General features: G+C 41.7%; 1 protein-coding gene across 1 annotated transcript in view; it reads right to left on the bottom strand.

Annotated features, from left to right (window-relative positions):
- Positions 1 to 12284, bottom strand: part of LOC134748364 (uncharacterized) — a 57520-nt gene extending 45236 nt beyond the window's left edge. The window contains exon 1 of the mRNA XM_063683149.1: positions 12120 to 12284. The gene's annotated coding sequence lies outside the window, so the exon portion shown is untranslated. The remainder of the gene's footprint in view (positions 1 to 12119) is intronic.
- Between the last annotated feature and the right edge of the window lie 320 nt (positions 12285 to 12604).

The raw sequence follows: 12604 nt of genomic DNA, 5'->3' as shown, positions 1-12604 counted from the left end.
TATATACTAATACACAGTGGCTAGAAAATAAGTGCATTGCCGTTGCCAGGTAGGTTTTGGGATTATACTGAGAAAGTTGACTATGGGACTAACCCCGAAATCGCGAAACAAATTTGGCTGTTTCATACATTTTGGCTGGTCCATTTCTATGGGAGGGTAAATCCTGCCAGCTCAACTCCTCGAGGAATCCTACCAAACCTTTGATGTTGAGTAGGACCTCGGGGAGGTCTTTCGGGGATCTCTTAGTGTGTAAAATGTTCTCAATTTAAGATTTTCAATTTGTGAATATTATTGTCAAGTGAATGGGTTATAATAATTATAATACCTACTATACCGATTTTATTTAAAAAATTCTTAAATTTAATCAAGGGGTCAATTGAACACCTTTTTTGTATTATTTATAAAAAAATATTTATTAGGATGATATTTGATATACACCGTATTGTTACGTTACGTTCATGATTTCTTTTGCCGTAACGTTGTGGTAATTTGGTTCGTTTCCTTAATAGAATAATTGCTGGTTTTCCTAAGGGCATTTAAAAAGGATTTCAATGTTTTAATTGTACTTGCAGAGTCGCAGACGCTCTTGCGTGATAATCACTTTAATCATCAATTGGCATCGTGATCGGTGGCAATAAGTACTTCCCAAACAGGCCCTTTCAGGATAACTCACGTTAGACCGGGCCGTGTCCGGGCCGGAGCTTTTTTCCTTAGATTTTACTTATACGGAGACGGAGTGTGTGGACGGAGTCTTTGATGGGAGCCTGGAGTCTGGTCTGAAACTAATCCGAGTACCTACCGATTGGGGGAGGTACCAACTTACTCATTTTTAATAAAGCGACCTCTTTGTCACACGTCACATTTTACAAAGCAGGTGAGACGTCACATATTTGGCAGTTTTCTTTTCCGCTGAAGCATTGAAGCTTTAAGAGCGAAAATCAAATTCCATACAATTTTTAAAAGCTTATAAATATTACAAAATCGAAAAAAAAACGGAGGGGCATAGCTATGGTTACTATTTATCAAATTGTGTAAAAATATTGTCTGTAATGTTAAGTCCAGAGAGCAAAATGGGTTTGTATGAAGAAGTTGTCACCTTTCCTCTTAACTACATCTCACTTGATCAAGAAAAAGTTCCAAAGTTCAATGCCGCTCCAGTTATTCTGTAAATTAAATCATTCGAGCAGATTGTTCCGCATTTTCCCTCATTTACAGTAATAGAATGAGCCTTGTACTGTACACACGGAACTGGCTACAATGAGCGCCATTACGGCAATCGGCGGGATTGCTCTGATAGTCGGAAAACTGCGCTAATGCTGTATTATAGTAATACGTTTACTGAGGTTGATTCACTGTGAAATTGTTCACACTATAACAGAGGCAGGTGTTAGGTATAAGCGATTTAAAGGGAAAAATGTAAAACAGGCGTTTATGACTAGCAAAGTTTCAACGCGAAAAAAGGCAGCGTTGGCTGCTCGTGAATTTCTGATCGGTGAAGCAATAATTATTTCATGAGGATACGAATCAAGGACGATCAATTTGATGGTTTTAAATGGGTACAGTGTATTTTTTAAATAAATACATACAAATATTGATAATGGTATTATTTCGATAAGTGACTTTTGTCTCTCTTTATTTACCTACTGGTTTTCTTTTCGCACCAATTGTAAGTATTTGTTTGACCCAGTGGTTGACTAGCCCATCGTGTGTCAGACGCCATTTTGCACAAATCTGGACATCCCGCTCCCCGCTCGATCTGTTCTCCCGCTGCTGCCAGGAAGGAATAACGGCGCGCTGCGGGACATTTTTACGTACTCTCTCTTGACGGGAAGTTGAGTACTAAAAATAGTTTCTTCACTGCTCTAACATATAACAATGCGAGATCGTTGGATAAGGATAGGCTACAGTTGGTCAGTATTTTCAACAAAATTTTAGGCTTATAGAAACTTCATATGAAGTAGTTCCGTGTTTAATTAGGCGTTAGGCGATCGATGGTATGCTGGCCCGCCCAACCCCCGACAGAAGCGGCAAAAAGTGCAAAATGATGACGGGCTAGAGTGAGTATTATATTCTTTGATTATACCTAAGTGATCATTGGAATTATTCGACATTCACAAGTGATTCGAAATTCTCTGAAAATAGGTAGGTAGTGTAGGTACCTTAAAACATGTTTAAACAATAAAACAAAAATCGGTAATTTCACCATGTTTTTGTGCCTCTACTCGTATTCCATTAGATAGAGATATATTAGGTTCTTTGGAAGCAGCACGCAGTTTTAAAAAGGTTTATATCTAATTTTTACGCATATGTACTTACCTAGTCTATTTAAAGTAGGGCTCCCGGTACCCGTACTACACGCCAACCCGTGCGTCCATGTTCTTATTAGCCCCGGCGGTGCTAAACGTCCGAACTAAACGAACCCGTCGAAGTCCGTGCCCGTGTCGTGCGTTCGGGAACGGACCTGCGTTCGGCTCCGGAGCCGCGGTCCTCGCGGTTCTGTTTTTTTTTTTGTTTTGCTTGTTATTGTTAATGTATTATTGTTCGATATTAAACTTGTGATTCTTCGCTCTTATAAAGTACGCGTCATCGTCACTATACGTCGAGAACGGGCCGGACCCGTGTGTAATTAATATCCGTGCATCCGGACACGGGTAACACGGGTACACGGACCTTAATTACACGGACCCTACCCGTTCCGAACGGGCCACAAATCCAGTTTCGTGTAACACGAGAACGGGGCCCCGGCGACGGGTACACGAAACCCGGACGCGACCGCGAGCCCCAATAGGTAGTAAATAAACACTTTATTGTACGAGAAAAAAGAAATACCTAGGATTACTTGATTACCTATATAGGTACATCAGATATGTATTATTATGTATACAATGGCGTAAATCCGCGCAGGACCGGGTAAAATGCTCTTGTGTTGGAGGCCAAGACCCATTGTGGGTCATTGCGCCAGACAAGTAAGTAAGTAAGATTAAGTAAGATATCTTCTTCTTCTCTCGTGTCGAGGTTCCCCTAAACAGTGGATGCCCAGAAAGCAGCGGTGCTGACAGCCCGGACCGTGGCGTCTCTCAGATCGGATTCAGAGCAGGAGTGCGGGCACGCGGGGCAGTCCAGCAGGTGCACCATAGTTTGCGGTGCTGTGTCGCAACCACATTGGGTAGAGTGGCCACGAAGCAGTCCCCATTCAGCCATGCTCTGCTTACAACGAACGAAGTAAGATATGAATACATACTTATATTACTTATAATATTTACCCAAGTTTTAGAAGGCCGCTTCAACAATGAATTTATTTGAATTGCCGCGTAACCTGCATTAGTCAAGTAGGCGCTAATTACCTATGCACGGCACATTAGCACACATAAATACTCCTTACTAGCTGATGTCCGCGGTTTCGTTTGAATATAATTATACGTCGACCTCTATCTCAGGAGTCAGGCGGTTGGCAAAGTTGCGTGGCGATTTTCTAGCAGAAGGTAGGTACTTAGCTTAATTGGCGGGAGCGGCGGCGTGCGTTTTGGCGGGCACCCCACCGTGGGAGCTTGAGGCTGACACGCTTGCTGAGGCATACCAGGAAAGGGTCAGGAGCAGGAACACAGGTGAGTACCCTGCCCCTGAAGAGGTGAGGGCTGCCCGGAAAAGAGCACGGAAGAAGGAAAGAAACCAGTGGAAGAGAGACCTGGAGGACTCCCCCTATGGGACCCGCACCATAGGGGCACTCCTCCCGTCGCTTGACCGCTGGTTGGACCGCAAACACGGTAGGGTGGGCTTTAGACTGACGCAGGTGCTGACCGGACACGGGTGCTTCGGTCACTACCTGCACAGAATAAAAAGAGAGGCCAGCCCTGTCTGTCACGAGTGTGGGGATATCGATGACACGGCCCAGCACACGCTGGAGGTGTGTAATCGCTGGGCTGGGGAACGGGCGGACCTGGTAACAGTCCTTGAAGTAGTGGATCTTTCGCTGCACAGTGTTGTGGCGTCAATGTTGCGCAGCGAGAAATCCTGGGATGCGGTGGCCTCCTTGTGTGATATAGTAATGTCGAGGAAGGAGGCAGCGGAGAGGGAGCGCGAGGAAAGTGCGGATGCGGCCCCGAACCGGCGCAGACGGAGAGGAAGAAGACGCGTACAATTTGCAAATGCAAATGGCGGTTTCCCTCAGTAGGGCCAACGGGTTGGGGACCCGCAGAATTTAAAAGGCTCTACGGGATATGGGGAGAGTCAAGCGTTTCTGACTCTCCCCTCCTTGGAGTGGGTGTCCTGGCATAAATAGCCAGGACCGCTGGGGAGGCGTCGTGGTTAGAATGCTAGCGATCACATGGCGCCTCCCGTCAACGGCAGGTGTCGGAAACGCCGCAGGGGATTTTAGTGGGTATTCTCCTCCTCTCTCTCTGACTAACAGAGGGAGCCTTGGGAGGAGCGAGCCCCACACCACCCCCATTGGGCTTCCCCAGCCCGGGGGTGAGATGCGTAAATGCATTTACCCCTGCGTCAACAAAAAAAAGGTAGTGTCCGTCTAAACTAGTAAGGTAGGGTAAGGTAGAGCGATAGAGAGGCGCCGCGCCGATACTCTATTTCGATTCGTTTTACGCATTCGCGGCTCGTGGCGCGACTCGTCTCGTGTCTCACCTCGAGCTCGTAAGCTCGTCGAGCTAATGATTACACTCTCGCCTCGTGGCTCGTCCCGTGTCTCGGCCACAGCTCGTTAGCTCGTCGAGCTAATCGATTTTAAACACAAACGGCACGGTATAAGGTTTGTAACTGAATGACAGCCGAACGCGAATGTAAACAGCAATCGCGCGTCCCGCGCGAGCCCCTTTGACTCGTGCCCACAAAACCGCTCCTCCACGCGAGCCAGGCGAGCGCGAGCCGAGCCGCGAGACGAGCCCACCGATTACACTCGCGTCTCGTGGCTCAGCTGGCGGCTAGGCTCGTGGCTCGCACGCGAATGTAAATCGGCTTATACATTTTCTTCGTTCTTTGTCTATGTTTTAAGTAGTACCTTCGTTACGAATCCGCGGATTTCATTATAAGGCAAAACAGAAAGGAATATTATTGTCGGTAACAACTCGTTTCGCTAAGTAAACTAGTACCTACACAAGCGTGACCGATTTCAAAGGAAAAACTAATACACTTTTTATAGACCTCGGTGACGCTTAATATCAGAGGGCCTACTGCCAATCACGTTCGACGTGTTGCCTCTCTGTCGCACTTGTAAATTCGTACTAAGTGTGACAGGGAGGTAACACGTCGAACGTAGTTCTGGAACTTCAGTGTAGGCCCTCAGGTAACAAACGTTTATTTAGGGTTCTGTATAAGGTGTGCCCTAATATTCATTAACTCCCGACGCAAAAAGAGGGGTGTTATAAATTTGACCGCTGCGCATGTGCGTGTGTGTCTGTCTGTCTACCTACTCTGTCTGTAGCATCGTAGCTCTTAAACGGGTAAACCGATTTGGATGCGTTTATTTTATTTTATTTGAAAGCAGATTTTTTAGCGCTGGTTCTTAAACATATTATATTTAATCGAAATCGATTCGTCCAATACATTGCGTTGGGGGTTTCTATTATCTTTAATTTATTATACTAAAACAGCTCCGGAACCGAGAACACTCGGTATCGTCATACAAATTTAGTACTGGAAGCATTCTCTATCCCTAGTTCCATAACTGAACTGAAACTACCTAGGTATAGCCTTGCAGGTACTTCTGTGTCTTAAACCAAGGTTCCGGGTTCGAATGGTGCCTTACGTAAGGCAGGGACAGATGGGAATGATTTATATGAATACCTATCACCTATTCCCATCTATGCCCCCCTAACAGCATTTATACGTCATTATGACGTCAGCGACGTCATAATGACGCCATCATTATGACGTCGCTGACGTCACTGCTGCCTGCCGGCGGGGACAAATGGCAGTACACCGTTTGAATCTCGCCCAGGCAATAAAAGAAATTGTCTGTGCAGGAAAATAACATAAATAAATTGAGGTCGCAAAATTAAAGTACAATATTTTCAAGCGGCGGACGACACTGTGATTGCACCTTTTTTTAACCTCTTGGACGCCAATGACGGATATATCAGCCCCGCAGGTCCAACGCCAAAGACCGATTAATCCGTCAAAGACCAAAGAGCAACATAGACCTACGTGCATAGGCATGAAGTTCAATTTCAGTTTTGACACTTCGTTGACGTGGCGTCCGAGTGACAGGCTGACAGCTTTTGTGTTTGACACGGCGTCGAAAAGGTTAAACTATGGATGGTATAGAAAGGATACCAATCTCTTATGGCAGAATTGTTGCAAAACTGACCGCTTTCAGCTTTAAATAATAGTTCCTAATCTCTCCGGTGGCGCTAGTTAGGCTCTGGGACATGAGTATAACATGAACCATATAAGGCAACAAATAACCCGACCAAATTACGTAGGTTGTTTTTGGTAGTATTTCGGTGTATGGTGGCGCCGCCTAATTACTGTTTTTTGATGAACACTTTTCATACATAGAGATTTGGCTCCTTTATATAGTCTCCATGGGTTAAACGCTTCAAGAACGGCAGAGGACAACAAGCTAAGATCAGGTGTTAAGATAAAGATAAAAATCAATTTATTCAAGTAGGATCTGTTGGATCACTTTTGCATCGTCAAAAATCTACATATTATCTTACACGAAATTAATACTAAACTAGAAATAAAGCATGCATACGCATAAAGTGCGATTACCTAATGGTAGTTACATAAAAATTATACATACCTACTTGTTGGCTGAATCAGCATTTTGCATCGTCAAAAACAAAATTATAAGCACAATAATCAAATTCTAACAATAATAGGTATATAATAAATTTACAATAATTTCCAAAACAGACAAAAAAAGAAGTTTTAGGTAGTTACATTAAACAGTTATTTAAAGGTCTAATTTATATAAAAATAATTAATTATTAAGCTTCATGCAGTCGTTCTTGTTTTGATTCAATTTAGGCCAAGCAGTTTTATCGTTAAGATAGTCTTCGACTCTGTAGTATCCTTTTTTCATTAAGGAGGTTTTTAAATATTGTTTTAAAGCTTTCATTGACAAATTAAACACCTCTTTGGGCAATTTGTTATAGAATAATATACATTGTCCCGGAAAAGATTTATAAATTTTACGCACACGAAACTTGTGCATTGCAATTTTATGATTGTGTCTAGTACTATTCATTTTCTTAAAGGAATCTATGTGCTTAAGAGCATAGACAATACACTCGTAAATATATTGAGATGCTGCTGTTAAGATGTTTATTTCTTTAAATCGATCTCTTAATGATTCTCGAGACCCCATCTTGTAAATAGACCGGATGGCTCTCTTTTGTAGAACAAATATTGTTTGTATATCCGCTGCCTTACCCCACAGTAAAATTCCATATGCCATTACACTATGAAATTGGCTGAAATATACTAAACGTGCCGTCTCTACGTCAGTCAACTGCCTTATTTTTCTAACTGCGAAAGCTGCTGAACTTAATTTGCTGGCCAATGACGATATATGTGGACTCCATTGCAAATTTGTGTCCAAAGTTAAACCCAAAAAGATGGTTTTATCAACTAACTCCAGACGCTCTCCATTCAAATGAATATTTACGTTATTGTCAAGCTTAACATTAGGCAATGTGAATCGCATGCACTTGGTTTTTTGGGGATTAAGTAGCAGGTTGTTCTTTGTAAACCAGTTTAAAGCTTTCGCAAGAATATCATTGATGTTGTCGTAATCAACTGTATTTCTATTTACTTTAAAAATTAAAGATGTTGAAATCAATATCGTTGTAATTAATTGACGGCTCATTGTTATTGATCGGCTCGTATTTCATCGGCCATATCTCAGCTCAATAGCTGAGGACAGGAAGTATCGCTATTTTATTGAGTATTGTTGTTACAACCGTAAGTGACATTGGAAAAGATTACATAGTATTTATGGCGATATACCGTAATCCATATTAATATAAATGCGAAAGTGTGTCTGTCTGTCTGTTACCTCTTCACGCTTAAACCGCTAAACCGATTTAGTTGAAATTTAGTATAGAGATAGTTTTAGTCCCGGGGAAGGACATGGGGTAGTTTTTTTTCCCAGAAATCATCCTTTAAGGGGGTTAAAAAGGGGGTCATTGGATAAAAAAATAAGCTACCCCAATTACTAATGCACACGAAGTCGCGGGCAATAAGCTCTTTCATTTGATATGTAACACGATATAGTTTTAAAAACTTTATTTTTTTAATTTTCTCATTTATCCCCCAAGTGGCCCCCCATGTTAAAAATTCATTTGTTTACGTTACTTGTCCGTCATTGGGTCACAAACTTACATATGTGTACCTATCAACTTAATTGTTCCAGTAGTTTCGGAGAAAATAGGCTGTGACAGACGGACAGACAGAAGCACGAATGATCCTATAAGGGTTCCGTTTTTTTTCATTTTGAGGTACAGAACCCTAAAAACGTGCTAAATTCGCTCCAGCTTACCCAAATGGTATGTTAGACGCCACATCAGCCTGCTCTACCATTGTATAGTATTTTGAAAACAGTATGGGTACGGTGACACATGTCACAACTCTCAAAATAGTACTGAGATGACACATGTCACCGTACCCATGTTGTTTGAAAAATACTATAAAGGATTTTTTTTTTAAACATTGAGTTTGCTCACATTCTTTACAGCTTAGCTGTTTAGATCTATTTAATTCATAAGTAGGCCGCAATACCCACGGTAAATTCCTATTGTGATTGGAGTACACGTAACATTTGTGTCAATACGTTCGTTACTATGTCATCAGGTAAAAACTTAATAAAAACATGGATATTATGTAAACACGTTTTCTTGATATAATTTAACAAAAATACTTTGTTTGTATCGTGAATTTGGTCCTTAGAACCGGATAGTAGTTAAGGTAAACTAAGAAGCTAACTCTATATGGCATTTGCAATGACAAAGTGTGGAAATATCATAATTAATGTCTTTCTGTGAAAATATAACGATTATAATGACACTCCCTAAATAAATTTATTGCAGGGAAGACCGTCATAGGGAAAGACTGTCTATTTGTACCTATGTATACGTAGTACGAGTACGTACGTCGCTGACACATTCAGAAAGGAAGATCTTTCACCCCTGCTCTACCGATCTTCTGTCAGTGCAGTATGTGTAGCGTGTACAAAGGAGCAGCTAGTCCCCCCCCCCATCAATGGCCTTCCCGCGACCGGGGGGAAAGGGGCGTAAATGCATTCGCCCACTCCGTAAAAAAAAAGAATGTGCACAAACGCAAAAGTTAAAAGCGACGGTCTTCCACACATTGAACTTATTCGTAGTTTCACTAAAAATAAAAAGTTTTAATTAGAGCTTTATTGTGCTTTTTATGGGCAGTTTCGTGCCGTAGTTGAGTCACCCTTTGATAGGGATCGCACGACCTTGACTTGTTCCCCTTTTTGACAAACAAGGTTGAATAAAACCGTCAAACTGAAGAAAGTACATTAGATTTCAAGCAGTTTACGATATTACTTACCTATACATACATACATATAATCACGCCTATTTCCCGGAGGGGTAGGCAGAGACCACGGATTTCCATTTGTTACGATCCTGACATACCTCTTTCGCTTCCTTCACTTTCATAACATTCCTCATACACGCTCGCCGGTTTAGGGTGCTCTTGACCTGGCCTTTCTTCAAGATTTCCCCGATCTGATCAGAGAAAGTCCGCCGAGGTCTGCCCCTTAAAACTCCCGTTTCTACCTCTCCCTTATACACTCTCTTTGATATTACTTAGATTTGATTAATTCAGACTTTAGGAGCTTTTTATATTATTTTTATGTAATAAATTCGGCAGACTTCATATCAGATGGTATTTTATAGGTACCAGACAAACTCTAGGTTAAAGATAGAGGAACAAGCCATGCCTACTGGCATCAACGGAAAGCTCACAAGGGTGCTCCTTCAATTAGGAAAGACCCGACTGAGCATGGTAACCAGTGTCATAACAGGTCATGGACTATTTAACAAACATCTTTTTATAACAGGTGTCACAGACAGTCCCCTATGCAGAGGATGCATGGAGACAGAAGAAACAGCCTCTCACGTGGTGCTGGAGTGCAGCGGAGTGGCCCCATACAGGGCAAAACATCTCGGATCCCCGAGAGACCTCCCCGAGGTCCTACTCAACATCAAAGGTTTGATAGGTTTCCTCGAGGAGCTGGGCTGGCAGGACTAGCCCACCCCCATGTCACGCAAAATAGGCGCCAGTCGTCGAGTTGCGGAAAATCGCCCGAACTACAATACAATACAATAGAGTTTAATAGTTTGATTTTTATTGTACTTAATATATCCGAAATTCCAGTTGCTATGAAAAATGTCCTTACAGGAATTTTAATTCCCGATGTGACGATGATACATGGATCAATGATACATACTAGTACCTAGTCGGCTCATAAGTTCTGTCACTGGCCTTTAAAATTTAAATTTGGAACTCCTAAAACAAAAACCGTTCTGCATTTGAATTTCGAATCTTTATTAAATATTTGAGTAGTATAATTTTGCAATTTTCTGTTTTCTTCAACATGGAGTGGACGCTTAAAGATAGCCGTACCGCAATAATTGCACTATATCGTTGTGGTCACTCGCCGACTAAAATTTTTAAGCTACTTGAAAATTTAAAATTCTCTCTAAGATATGTGTATCGTACCATAGAAAGATACAGTGAGGTCTCTAGTTTAAATGACAAGAAAAGAAGCGGTCGTCCGCGTACAGCTAGGACTCCAGCGGTTGTACAAGCAATTAGGGCACGCATTGCCAGAAATCCCGCTAGGAAACAAAAAGTTATGGCCCTCCAGATGGGTTTGAGCAAAAACACGGTGAAAAGAGTGCTTAATCAAGACCTGAGACTTCGTGCTTATAAACGAAAAACTGGCCATCTTCTCAATGGTCGGCTTAAAGCTTTAAGGCTTAAAAGATCTAAAGCTTTATTGAAGAAGTACGCTAAAAATAAGCACCGTTGTATACTGTTTTCGGACGAGAAAATTTTTGACATAGAAGAAAACTGTAATAAACAAAATGATAGAGTGTACGCTCGCAATAGTAAAGAAGCGTCTAATAGCATTCCCCGTATTCAAAGAGGTCATCACCCTTCATCTGTGATGGTTTGGCTGGGAGTTTCTTATGCGGGCGTCACTAGTATGCATTTTTGTGAGAAAGGAGTAAAAACTAGTGCCAAAGTGTACCAAGACACGGTGTTGACTAATACTGTGAAACCACTATCCCATACGATGTTTCTAAACCAGCATTGGGTTTTCCAGCAGGACTCTGCTCCAGCCCATAAGGCAAAGTCTACACAAGCCTGGCTCGCCTCCAATAAAATCGACTTTATACGGCATGAAGATTGGCCCTCCTCTAGCCCAGATCTTAATCCTTTAGACTATAAAATATGGCAGTATTTAGAGGAAAAGGTGTGCTCAAAACCTCATGCAAATCTAGACTCGCTGAAAAAATCTCTTGCTACGGCAGTGGCCAATATCGACATGAAAGTGGTGCGTGAATCCATTGACGACTGGCCACGAAGACTTCAAGCCTGTGTAGATAATTATGGCGGTCATTTTGAATAAATGTTATACATTTAGATTCTCTAGTTTATAAGCTTTCAAACGCTGTACAAATTATACGGAATAAACTTAAACTTTTGATTTTATTTGATACTATGTATATGACAGAACTTATGAGCCGACTAGGTATACATGTATGGGTGTTATGTTATCCCATAGTTCTTATGTCGGCGAATTAAGAGCTATGGGACATATTTTAAGTAAATTGTATGCGTCCACATTTTTCCACTTGTTTGTACCATATCGATAGGTAGTGGACTCCGACGATTTTTTTATAAGAAAAATTTTGCAAATATTTTGCTTGAAATGTAACCGATATTTACTTAGGTAATATAATAAATAAAATGAAACTAGAAAGGACAAAATTAAACCAAAGTAGAGCCTAACATTTCCACAATAATGCAGTAAAAATCCTGAAAATTCAATTGCAAACGCGCAAAAACAGACGAGCTGAAATAATTTTCAATGTTTAATTTTTTCTCGTTAACTTAAAACTTACCCGTAAAAGCGAACAATCCTTTTGAACTAGATCCGATTGATTCGTAGGTGAATGTTCACTACACTTCACAATGTTTTGGCAGTTCGGGCGGAGCGCTCGGCACCGAATGGCGATCTGGGATGTAAACAGAATAACAAAGGAGTTGGCGCGTGCGCTCTGGCTCGCGGTCGGCGGGCGACTGGTTATAGGATGGGGCATGTATGGGGTATGTCGCATGGAAAATGAAGGGTTAAAACGATAGTGGAGGACCGCTTCTCCATATGAAGTTATAAACGTAGTCCTCATTTTCCTCTGGATATTGACATAATAGAATATTTCAATTACTGATCGTAAATGTGGAATTGCACGCAGGCTTAGCGGGAACTATAGAAAAAGCGTTTTTCCTAGGGAGTTATGAAGTTTCTAGTATTATTTAACAGTTTTTTGTCTTTATACTTCATTTTTGTATCGCAAGTGTGATGAAAAACATTGTGTGTAACTCGGGG

This window comes from Cydia strobilella, chromosome 16 (assembly GCF_947568885.1).
Source record: "Cydia strobilella chromosome 16, ilCydStro3.1, whole genome shotgun sequence".
NCBI lineage: Eukaryota > Metazoa > Arthropoda > Insecta > Lepidoptera > Tortricidae > Cydia > Cydia strobilella.
The sequence above is the reverse complement of the archived record's forward strand: the minus strand, read 5'-3'. Positions and strand labels throughout refer to the sequence as shown.